Source organism: Cyanistes caeruleus, unplaced genomic scaffold (assembly GCF_971803275.1).
Source record: "Cyanistes caeruleus unplaced genomic scaffold, bCyaCae1.hap1.1 HAP1_SCAFFOLD_231, whole genome shotgun sequence".
Lineage (NCBI taxonomy): Eukaryota > Metazoa > Chordata > Aves > Passeriformes > Paridae > Cyanistes > Cyanistes caeruleus.
This window is the reverse complement of record NW_028256014.1, coordinates 34,301-47,004: the sequence shown is the minus strand read 5'-3', so window position 1 is coordinate 47,004 and position 12,704 is coordinate 34,301.

Here is a 12,704-nt window from a genome sequence, read left to right as displayed (position 1 = left end):
GGATTTTTTTTGGATTGTTTTGGGGTTTTGTGGATCTTTGTAGGATTTTATGGAGACTTGAAGGATTTTGAGTACATTTTTCTTAGATTTTGTGGAAATTAGTGGAGATTTTGTGGGGTGTTTCTGGAATTTTGTTGGGTTTTCTGAAGTTTTAGGGAATTTTGTGGGATTTTTTTGGAATGTTGTGGTAATTTTCTGGAATTTTGTGGGATTTTGAAAAGCCTTGAAGAATTGTGTGGGATTTTTCTTAGATTGTGTGGAAATTTGTGGAAATTTTTTGGGATATTTCCAGAATTTGTTGGGCTTATGAGAAGATTTTTGGAATTTTGAGGGGTTTTTTTTCTGGAATTTTGTGAGGTGTTCCTGGAATTTGGTGGGATTTTTTTTGGAATGTTGTGGAATTGTCAGGAATTTTGTGGGATTTTGAGGAGACCTGAGAGATTTTGTGGGTTGTTTCTAGAATTCTTAGGATTTTTTGGAATGTTGTGGGGTTTTTGTGGAATTTTGTAGGATATTGAGGAGCCCTGAAGAATTGTGTGGGATTTTTCTCAGGCTTTGTGGAAATTTGTGAAGATTATGTGGGATATTTCTGGAATTTGGTAGGGTTTTGAGAAGATTTAGGGAATTTTGTGGGTGTTTTCTGGCATTTTTTGGGATTTTTCTGGAATGTGGCGGGATGTTTCTGAAATTTTGTGATGATTTTTTGTAATTTCAGTGATTTTGGAGAGACTTGAAGAATTTTGAGTACATTTTTCTTAGATTGTGAGGAAATTAGTGGAGATATTGTGGGGATATTTCAAGAATTTGGTAGGGTTTTCTGAAGTTTTAGGGAATTTTGTGGGATTTTTTTGGAATGTTGTAATTTTCTAAAATTTTGTGTGATTTTAAGCAGCCTTGATGAATTGTGTGGGATTTTTCTTAGATTGCATGGAAATTTGTGGAGATTTTATGGGATATTTCTGGAATTTGTTGGGCTTATGAGAAGATCTGGGGAATTTTGTGGATTTTTTTCTGGATTTTTGTGGGATGTTTCTGGAATTTGGTGGGATTTCTTTGGAATGTTATGGAATTGTCTGGAATTTTGTGGGATTTTGAGGAGACTTGAAGGATTTTGTGGGATGTTTCTAGAATTTTTAGGAATTTTTTTGAATGTTATGTGGTTTCTGTAGAATTTTGTGGCATATTGAGGAGCCTTGAAGAATTTTGTGGGATTTTTCTTAGGTTTTGTGGAAATTTGTAAAGATTATGAAGGATGTTTTTGAAATTTGGTAGGGTTTTGAGAAGATTTGGGGAATTTTGTGGGATTTTTTTGGAAAGTTGTGGTAATTTTCTTGAATTTTGTGGGATTCTGAGGAGACAAGAAGGATTTTGTGGGGCATTTTTCTTAGATTGTGCGGAAATTTGTAGTGATTTTGTGGGATATTTCTGGAATTTTGTGGGGTTTTCAGAAGATTTTGGGAACTTTTGTGCGAGTTTTCTGCCCTTTTTTATGATTTTTCTGGAATATTGAGGGATATTTCTAGAATTTTGTGATTTTTTTTTGGAATTTGGGGGATTTTGAGGAGACTTGAAGAATTTTAATGGCCTTTTTCTTAGATTTTGTGGAAATTAGTGGAGATTTTGTGGGGTGTTTCTGGAATTTGGTTAGGTTTTCTGAAGTTTTAGAGAATTTTCTGGCATTTATTGGGAATGTTGTGGTAATTTTCTGGAATTTTGTGGGATTTTGAGAAGACTTGAAGAATTGTGTGGGATTTTTCTTAGATTGTGTGGAAATTTGTGGAGATTTTTTGGGATATTTCTGGAATTTGTTGGGCTTATGAGGAGATCTGGGGAATTTTGTGGGGTTTTTTTAGGAATTTTGTGAGATGTTTCTGGAATTTTGTGGGATTTCTTCGGAATGTTGAGGAATTGTCTGGAATTTTGTGGGATTTTGAGGAGACTTGAAGGATTTTGTGGGATGTTTCTGTAATTTTTTGGGATTTTTTTTGAATGTTGTGTGGTTTCTGTGGAATTTTGTGGGATATTGAGGAGACTTGAAGAGTTTTGAGGGATTTTTCTTAGGTTTTTTGGAAATTTGTAAAGATTATGTGGGATGTTTCTGGAATTTGGTGGGCTTATGAGAAGATTTTGGGGACTTTGTGGGGGGTTTTTTTTAAAGTTTGTGAGATGTTTCTGGAATTTGGTGGGATTGTTTTGGAATGTTGTGGTAATTTTCTGGAATTTTGTGGGATTTTGTGGGATTTTGAGGAGCCTTGAAGAATTGTGTGGGATTTTACTTTGATTGTGTGGAAATTTGGGGAGATTTTGAGGGATATTTCTGGAATTTGTTGGGCTTATGAGAAGATTTAGGGAATTTTGTGGATTTTTTACTGGAATTTTGTGAGGTTTTTCTGGAATTTTGTGGGATTTTGAGGAGTCTTGAAGAGTTTTGAGTGGTTTTTCTTAGATTGTGCAGAAATAGTTGGAGATTATGTGGGATGCTTCTGGAATTTGGTAGGGTTTTGAGAAGATTTAGGAAATTTTGTGGGTGTTTTCTGCCATTTTTTGTCATTTTTCTAGAATTTTGAGGGATGTTTCTGGAATTTTGTGATGTTTTTGTGTAATTTGGGTGATTGTCCTGGTTTAGGGTAAATTTGGGAGAAAACCTCCAGTGGGTTCCCCCGGGAAGCAAACCCACGTGGCCCCTTTCTCCCACCCCCCATCCAGTTCGGGAAGAGATTTCTCTGAGAGGAGTGGAAAAAACCTGTTTATTTCCCAGGCACAGCACTACCCAGCACAAAAATGAACGATATCAAATTACAAAACCTCTCGCCCTTCAGCAGAGATGAGGAACTTCAGAGGGTCTCTTTCCTGGGGGTGTTGGCTCTGTTATCAGTCCCTCTGGCGCTGGAAAATGCCGCTGCCCAGGCCGGGCTCCCGGTAGTCCAGGGGTGCTCCCGGTGCTCCCCCGAGTCCCCAGTCCAGAGCAGCTTCGATTCGTTTCAGGAAAAGGGAAAGAAAACAGTCCAGGAAGACCTCTCTGCCCCGGCTAGCTGGAAAGCCAAGGCGATCTGTGTCTTGTTGTCTGTCTGTGCTGTAGTCAAAACTCCCGATGCGGGGGGAGCAAGTGCAGTCTGATAACAGACTTGGTGCTTCTTTTCCACTCACTTTTACTCTCAGATGGAATTTTAAGAATACAAAACCTGTGTCTGGGTTAGGTGGACGAATGGGGATACAATTTAACATCATAATCAACCCAGGACACACGCCCACTGTGCTTTCCAGCTGCTTTGCTCCAGCTCCCCCCAAATCACCACGAATTCCACTGAACTGAAACAAATCCAAATCCTCGTGGGTCGGGACAAGGGCAGGGAGAGGTCACTCAGGGATCACCATCAGGGCCACAACAGCCCGACACGGGGAAATGAACTGAACTTAGGACTGAGCAAATCAGACCAGGAGAATGAGGATTAAAATCAATCTTGAGAAACACCTCCTCCCGCTCCTGAACTTTTCTGTCCGGGCCGCTGCTCGCGGGGCACAGAGAGGGGCCCGGCCGTGTCCCTCCAAACCTCCCTGGGAATCACCCCAGAGCCCTCAGGCTTCCTTGTGCCCATACCCGGGGCCCCTTGTCCCTCCCAATGGCTCCCGTGGCTCTCCCAGTCCATCCCAGCCTCTCCCAGTCCATCCCAGCCTCTCCCAGTCCATCCCAGTCACTCCCAGTGACCCCGCCTGTCCATCTCGCCTCTCCGTGCATCTCTCGCCCCTCAGCCAATCAGAGCGCGCATCTCTGATGACTCATCAGTTGCCGGGCAGATCCACAGAGCCGAGAGCCCCGCGCTGGACTCGGCCCCTCAGTGCCGCGCGCTTCATTCCCAGTCCCTCCCAGTGCCACCACAGTCCCGCCCAGTGCCACCACAGTCCCGCCCAGTGCCACCACAGTCCCGCCCAGTGCCACCACAGTCCCTCCCAGTGCCACCACAGTCCCTCCCAGTGCCACCACAGTCCTGCCCACTCCTTTTTAGCCATTCCCAGTCTATTCCTAATTCATTCTCACTTCACTCCCAGACCTCTATGCCCTCATCCAGTGTCCCAGTATCCACTCTCATCTCTTTCAGTGCCATCCCAGTCCCTGCCAGTCCATTCCCAGTCCCTCTCAATGCCACACAACTCGTCTCCCATCTCTCCCAGTGTCCCCAGCGTGTCCATCTCGCTGGTGCCCTCCAGCTCCCAGCCCGGCCCCGGCCGCCTGCTCTGCTCCCTGATGGATTTCTCCCCTGCCCACATCCAGCTGAGCTGCTCCCAGGGCCAGCAGCAGCTCTCGGGCCACGTGCTGGCCACTGCCGTGCTCCCCAGCGGGGGCTGGAGCCAGCAGCTCCTGGTGCTGCTGGAAACTCCCCCGGCAATGCGGGCTCAGCTCCAGCTGCCAGGTGGAGCACGGCAGCCTGGAGCACCCCCTGAGCCGGCACTGGGGCACGGCCCGGCCCCCACAGCGCCGGGGGCAGCGGGGGAGGCACTGGGGGGGCCCAGAGGGGGATTGGGGTGTGCTGGGTGTAACTGGGAGGGAGTTTGAGACAGACTGGTTTAAACTGGGGAAGGGATTGAGGTGCTTAGGATGGCTGGGAAGGGAATTAAAGGATGCTGGGGAGGGTGGGATGGGGTTCTGGGGTTCCTGGCGGACACTGGGAAGGAGTTTGAGGGTGCTGGGCGTCACTGGGAATGATTTGAGTGAGCCTGGAGGAGCTGGAAGGAGATTGGGCATTGGAAAACAGGGATTGGGATGAGGTTGGTTGTGCTGGAAGAGACTGGGAGGAGTCTTGATGAGTCCTGGTGGGGCTGGGAAGGGACTGGGAGAGGGTTTGGGGGTCCAGGGGCAGTGGGGGGAAATTGGGAGGGGGCTGTGGGATCCTGAGAGGAACAGGAGGGGCTCTGGTGGGTCCTGGGGAGGCTGGGAAGAGACTGGCAGTGATTTACCAAAATAGCAATATTGATCCAGTATCAATATCAATCTGTTAATGGACAAAAAACCTCTCCAACAGTTTAAAGTTACAAAGTGGATGTTTAATCACAGCACTGGGCGAGTGTGGGAGTCACCCCTTAATACGCACTGCAAGTTGACAAAAGATTCCAGTGTGAATTTATTTACAAAAGTCTTGAATATCCAAAATACTAATACATATTAATACTAATGCATATGCATAATGCTAGCACTTTCCGTTCCCCACTTTGGATTAAAATGCACTGTAATCAGTTTAAAATGTCATTACGCCTGCATGGTTGGCTCCCCAATTTGAGGAGGGGGTCGTTTTGGTGTGGAGGGGTCATCAGGAGATGAAGGAAAACCGCTCTTCCTCACTCTCACCATTCTACCTTTACAATGGTTGACATTACAAATGACATGTGGTACAACTCCAGTTTCCTCCCTTGTGACTTTGAAATGGGTTTCCAGATGTAAGGTCTGTGATCTTCCTAAACCCGTTTATCAGTTTCTCTTTTCTCATTATCAGCACAGCTGAACAAACATACAATGACAAGTAATTTTTTATCTAACTCCGAGATTCATTATCTCAAATCCTGCTTCTCACTGAATCATTAACTCTAACTACTTCCAGCAAGGCCTATCTCTAGCCAAGATCTGTAATTTTTCTAAAATTCTTAATTGTTTAAAATTAGTGACTCCAAAGGAGGTTTCAGAGGGTCTTGGGTGGGCTGGGAGAGACTGGGAGGGTCCTTGAAGAGGCTTGGGGTGTCTGTGAGAGGTTTTGGGGGTCCTGACCTCTGCAGATGCCCCAGGGATGCCATCAAACGCTGCCCAACGCAAGATGCTGATGGGGATTGGAGTCTCAGTGTTGGGCTTCGTCTTCTTGGCACTGGGGCTCGGCTTCTGCCTGCGCAGGAAGGTGAGGGAGGGTTCTGGGGGTCGTGTCTCCCTCACCCAGAGCGTTTGTGCTCCCCTCTGGGCCCCCAAGCCCGGTGTCACCCCCTTTTCTCTGCCCACACAGCTCCTGAGGCAAAAGCTTCTCGAGGATTAAAAGTCAACAATTCCCACTGTCATTCTGTATCCTGTTAGATTTTCATTCCCCTGCTTTCATCCAGGTGCCCACAGGGAGCCAGGAAGATGTGGAGCCTCCCAGCCAGGTGTCTTCCCAACACGCATCACCAGGACCACGGATCACCAGGGCTCTGCCCAACGGGGGTCACTGGGGATCATCCAACGCCCATCCTCCCATGGGGGATGGAGCTGGAGCAGCGCACGAAGCTCTTCCCGCACTCGGGGCACTCGCAGGGCTTCCCTTACTGGTGCCTCCGTTGGTGTCGGGTCAAGGTTGAGCTGGTGGAGAAGCTCTTCCCACACTGGGGACACTCGTAGGGTCTCTCCCCAGTGTGGATGCGCCGGTGGACGGTGAGGGTGGAGTTGTGCTTGAAGCCCTTCCCGCAGTCGGGGCAGCGGAAGGGCCTCTCCTCTGTGTGAATCCGCTCATGTCTGATGAGAGTGGAGCTGGTCTGAAACCTCTTCCCACACTGGGGACACTCGTAGGGCCTCTCCCCAGTGTGGATGCGCCGGTGTGCCCTCAGACCGGAGCTCCACCCAAAGCTCTTCCCACATTCCAAGCAGGTGTAGGGCCGTTCCCCTGTGTGGATCACCTGGTGTCTCATCAAATTAGAGATCTCTCTGAAGCTCTTCCCACATTTCCCACACTCAAAGGGCCGTTCCCCCATGTGGATCCTCTGGTGTTTCCAAAGGTTGGAGCTCTGGTTGAAGCTCTTCCCACATTCCCCACACTCGTAGGGCTTTTCCCCAGAGTGGATCCTCTGGTGCTGGAGCAGGTAGGAGCTCTTTCTGAAGCCCTTCCCACATTCCAAGCACTTGTGGGGCTTCTCCCCCAGCTCTGAGCTCTGGCTGGATCTCTGGCCGTGTTCCTGGCACTGGGGGGATCTTTCCTCCTCGCAGCTCCCTGGACTGGGTTTGCAGCCCCTCCTTGTGCGGGATCTCCAGGGCTTTCCTCCTCCTCCTCTTCCATCTGGAAAAAATTTGGGAATGAAAATTCCTGGTTAGGAGGAAAAAAAGAGAGGAGAGTGCCTTGGGCTGGGGCTGCCTCTGTTTGGGAAGGCAGAATTAGAAAGAAATTATAAATATGACTCTTTAGCCAGAAAGGCTAAGGAAGAAATACAAATGAAAGCACAGTTTGAATAATTCAAAGAAACCAAGCTGACGTGCCAGAGCACGTTCTTTTCCCCAGTAAAACCAAGCTGAGACCCCTCTTCCCAGCCTTATAAGGAAAGGTCTGAAGAACCCCGAGATAACTAAAAATATGCAAAACCAGCGATTTCTATAGGTCGAACACAAATGTTACTGTATTAGGATACTTAGAAAGATTGGTTAGTAAAGGAATAGAATATTCAATGTATAGGTTATATATGTAATTGTAAAAGAGAATTCTCTTGGTTCTCTTAGTCTCTCTTAACTCTTGGCTCTCTTGCTACTCTCTCGGCTCTCTCTTAGCTCTCTTGTTTCTCTTAGCCTTCTTGCCTCATGCTTTCTACACTCTTGCTGCTCTCTTTTTCCTGCTCTTTCTTCCTCTTCTTTATCCTCTTTTTCCTGTCTCTCTCACTTCTGTTCTGTTACTCTCTTTCTTAGCAATCTTAAAGTCTTGAACTCATGTATTCATATTTTACCCCCTTTTGTATTGTTCTCTCCGAGCCTGCTTTGCGCTCTATCTGTCGGCTCATGGCAGGCTCTCCCTCTCTCTCTCTCCCACGCCCTGAAATAAACAACTAACATCTAACTCGACTATAGAGGTCTCTGCCGAGTCTCAGACCGTCCACCCCCGATGTGTCTCCTACATGCCTCCTTGCCCAGGTTTGTCTCAGAAAGACATTGGGCATCTTGCGTCTGTAGGAACCTCAAAAACAACAGGATTCAGCCCAAACAACAAAACACAGATCACAAACAAACCAAACAACAAGATTCAGCCCAAACCCCCTGCACAATAGAAAGGTTCAGCCCCTGCAAGAAACTAAAGCACCAACGTTTACCACAGTAAGGCTCAGAAACACCAAGATTCAGCCCCATAAAAATCGTGGATTGCCCACTGTGGTCACCCGCTGCATGTGGGGAGGCAACGCACCTGAGGCTGGGGGAGCTGCAGATACAGGGATGAACTTCGTGCTGCTTCCTCTCCCTGCTCCTCCTCCTCCTCCTGTGTCCCTACTCGACCTCACACTCCTCCTCCTCGTTCTGCACAACCCCAGGTACATATATTTTGACCGTTTTTTTCCTCAACCCTGCTTCTCCTTCCCTTCTCCTCCTGCCCCCAGGCCCAGCACCCACTGCCGCCTCCCTCTTCCCCCCCAGTCCCACAGCATCCCACCGCAGGGGCACGGATGCAGCTGGGCCAGCTCGGCCTGGGGCAGCGCTGGGCTCTCGGCCGCTTCCGCCCGCACTCGCTCCCCACTGCAGCTGCTCCCGCCACCACAGCGTGGGGGGGCCCGGCCTTGGCGCTCCCCCCTCCCACCTCCCCAAATTCCCCTCCAGGGGGGTGCCAAGGCCCGGGGGGGAGGGGCGCAGCTGGGCTCCAGCTGGGGAACGCTGGCAGCTGCGGCTCTGCCTGGACACTGATGAGTCATCAGCGCCGCGCGCTCTGATCGGCTCAGCCCTGCCTGAGCCCTGCGCCTGCACCAAGGGGGGACACCCTGCTCCAGGGGGGATGGCCCCAAAACGGGGCAACCCCAGCAAAGGAACAACAACAAAGCCTCTTTACAAACTGATCCCCTCAACCTCATTGCACATAGGGCCAGGGATGTGGACATAAGGAAGTGACACGAGGAGCCAGCAGCTGCACAAAATGTTATGAATTGATGACACAGACTGCTGCTCAGCCAAGGTCCTGCTAAATTCATCAACTTCCAGAAGAACAACAAAGACTTAACACAGCCATCAATATCGTTAGCTATACAAAAGTGGGGTGCATATTAAGGGGGTATGTAGGAGGTGCATTGGGAAGTCTGTACCTCTCCAGGACTTCAGCCAATGGGGAAAGGGAGATGTGACCAAGAAAATCAGGATGAAAAGGAGGCTGTGTCTGCCAACAACAGGAGAGACCCCATGGGAAATGTCCCATGGGCACACCCTTTTTTATGAATACAATTACTGTTACAGGACTCCTCTGTCCTCCTTTTGGACAGAAACCTCTGGGGATGTCAATTTTTCCACACACCTTGGGGCTCCTCCGCAATTCCTTCCACCGTCCGGGCCGGCGGGCAGTGAGTGCAGCTGAAGGGGCCTCACCCAGTTTGGGGGATCGGCTCCCTCGGCTGGCGGCGGCACCGGGGATTGATTGGGTACCCGAGAGTGAGCAGGAGACAGACGAGTGACGGATCAGGGCGGCTCTCAAGAGTCGGCAGGGAGAGAGCACTGAAAATCTCAGCAGTGACTACAGTGGCATCTTCGGGGAGTGAACATGGCAGGGCACCCAGGGAGGGGACAAAAGGGAAAGCCACAATGGGGTCCCAGCAAAAGGGATGAGGATGCCAAAATATCTCTCAAGAGTCCCTTGGGAGCATGTGGAGGTAATTTGCACATTCTCCCAGAGCTAACTAGGGATATGGACACCCAGGGGGGCAAGAAGGGAAGTCCAGAAGGGATTTAGACAACAGGGGATGGATGGTGTTGGTGTGCTGGGAAGGGATTGGCTGAAGGGGAGTGTGCAGGAATGTGCTTAAGGCAAGAAGCAGCAGGAGCAACCCATGGGGTAAGAAAAAGGATTATATAAAAGAGGAAAAAGAGAAAAATACTGAGGATTGTGATGTTTTCCAGAAGGCTCTTATCCTCAGAATTTACCAGCAGATCCTTTGTATCCCAGTTTTCCAGGACAGCAAAACAAGGAGGTGAGGATTTCAGGGGGTTTCTCTGAGCTGGGAGCGGCAGGAGCGGGCGCAGAGCTGCGGCACCGGGAGCACGGGCTGGGGGCCTGTGGGGAGCTGTGGGGCCGGGCCGGGGCTGTGGGGCAGCCGGGGCTCAGCGCCGGGCGCTGCCTGAGCCCAGCACCCCCCGGGCAGGGCCGGCAGTGGCCCCCGGCCCCCAGGAGGCTGCGGGACGCCCCGGCCGCTGCCCGGCCCCGTGGAGCTGCCGGCCCTGCCCGCCGGGGGGGCCGCCTTTGGACACTGCGGCAGGACAGGGACCGGCTCTGGGATACGGGCTGGGGAGGGGAGCCTCAGCACAGCCAGCACGAGGAAGGAACAACTCACAAATGGCGATTAGACCTGCAAGGATCCACATGATCTTTTAAGCATTTCCTGCTGGGTCCCTGGAGAAAGGAAGGGTTTTGCAGCAAGCTCAGCAGCTGCCACAGGATGAGCACCCACAGGCACTGACGGGGGCTGCAGCAGCGACAGAAGAAGCCCCTGCAGCACTTGCTCACAAAGGCTCAGCAGCTGAATGCAGCAAGGAATAAGCAAAAGGCCAAACTGAAGGCAAAGGCCATGGCACAGTTCCTACAGCCCCTGAGGGATCAAGCCCAGGGCCCAAGGGGGCCCCAGCACCCAGGGGACACCCTCGGCCACAAGCACCTGGCACAGGCATTGCCCTCCTGGCCAGGGCACAGCCCACCCAAACAGCCCCTGGCAAGGAATCAGCCTTCCAGCTGCAGGGCACAAGGACACTGCAAGCACAGACAGCAGCACCCTCAGCACCAGCAAGTCCAGCCCTTGATGGACACGCATTCTTAGCGGTGGCACAGCTCCCATTCCACCAGGGACCCACCACACTGCAGCCCTTGGGAACATCCAGGGTGGCTCTGGATCCAGAGGAGACCTTTCCTGATGGACACAGGGGCCTCTCCATCCACTCAGAATCTTACACCTAAAGGTGTTAGGGAATATTTTAATTATTAAGACACTAAGAGTGAAAGATGAGCCGGTGTGTTTTCTTCAGCCACTATTATCAGATGTGGGGGGATGGGTTTGAAATGCAGGAATTTTTATTTGCTCACAATTGTGATTCTAATTTACTGGGAAGGGATTTGATGGCTAAATTTGGAATGCAAATTAATGTTGCAAAAGGTGATACAGAGGCTGGTTCTGCTGTACCTGTGTCAAATGTCTGGCAGAGCCTAGGCTGAAGTGAACCCACAAGTGTGGGCAGCCCCAGGGAAATTGGCAAAATTAGATATGGAGCCTCTCCAAATTTCCCTTAAGCAACCAGGACAAGAGGTGTCCAAAAGCAATCCCCTGTTCCAAGGGAGGGAAGGAAGGGCTCACAGCCTGTCTGGGAGTCCTGCTCAAGGCACGGCTTGGGCAGCCAGGGATGGCTCCCTAGAATGCTCCTATCCTGCCAAACAAGAAATCCAATGGAATCCACAGAATGCTGCAGGACCCAAGAAGAAGAAATGAGATGATGAAACCGAGGCACCCCACACTCTCAGATCCTTACACCAGCCTCAACCAGGTGCCCTCCTCACACTGCTGCCATTCACAACTTGATCCAAAAGATGCTTTCTGGGGATCTGCCCACTTCCAGAGGATGCAAACACAATTCTGCCTTGGGCTGGCAACAAGAGGTAGAAGGGAAAATGCTCAAGACATGGACGGTCCTTCTGCAGGGATGCACGGAAGCACCGGCCTGATTGGGGCAAGCCTTGCAGGAAATATCAAAGGAATTGACCTCACCCCCAGGGACTGGCTTATTGCAGGATGTGGATGACTTGATCCAGTCAGGAGGACAAGGAGAAGAGGCAGAGGAAGCCTCTGTGAAATGGCTTCATTTTCAGGCTAAAAAGCAGCTTTGAGTAGCTGAAAAAAAAGGGCAAGCATTACAGAAAATGTTGAAATATTTTGAGACCCATTTTGACTGAAGGCTTGTGGTGTATTGACTCTGAGAGGGTCCAGTGAATCTGAGAAGTAATGTTACTCAGGACTAAAATGGAGCTTGAACAATTCTTACAATTAACAGGGAATTGTAGGAGCTGGACTGAGGATTCTATCTTTTAGCCAGAACATTCTGTGACTTCTTTAGCCCCAGATAGTCTCAATGTTATGGGGTGGACATAAGAAAGAAAACAAAACTTAACAAAATGAAAAAAATAAAATGATTGATGCCCCAGCCATGGCTCTTCCAGACTCAGAAATCTGAATTGCAAGGGAATATTAAACAGGCCACCCCTGAGCCTGCACTGAAGGCAACGCAGCAGCAGCCAGGGCTCCCCAGCGGGGGAAGCCCCTGCGCCTGCCCACAGATCCTCTGCTCAAATCCTCGGCCTGGCCACCCTCCTTTGCCATCTCCAGCCACTGCGGGACAATCCTTGCTCTCACTCTTGCAGCTTCAGGCCTTTCTGTGCCTGCCCTCGCCACAGCTGCTGGGGAAGGCACCGGGACAATTCCACTCTGCCTCTCAATGACACTCACACTCTGCCCTGCCTGGGATTAGCTGCTGGAAAAATAGACCAACTTGAAAATGGCTTCAAATCTAATTTCTCTAAAGGAACTTGGTTTGCCTTTGCCTTGGGGAAAGGAATTTTAAAGGTTTTTTTAAGGGATGTTCCACCACTCGGCAGAGATGAAATTAACATCTCCACAGACTGGGAATAGCCCAAAAGATTCCCCCCAAGATAACGACCAGCAACAAAACATCAACACCCAGCAGCAAACATCAACCAACACCTGCCCCAGACACTGCCCCAGGCACAGCTGGAGACACCTGGTCTGGAAAAGGCTGAGCAGGAAATCCA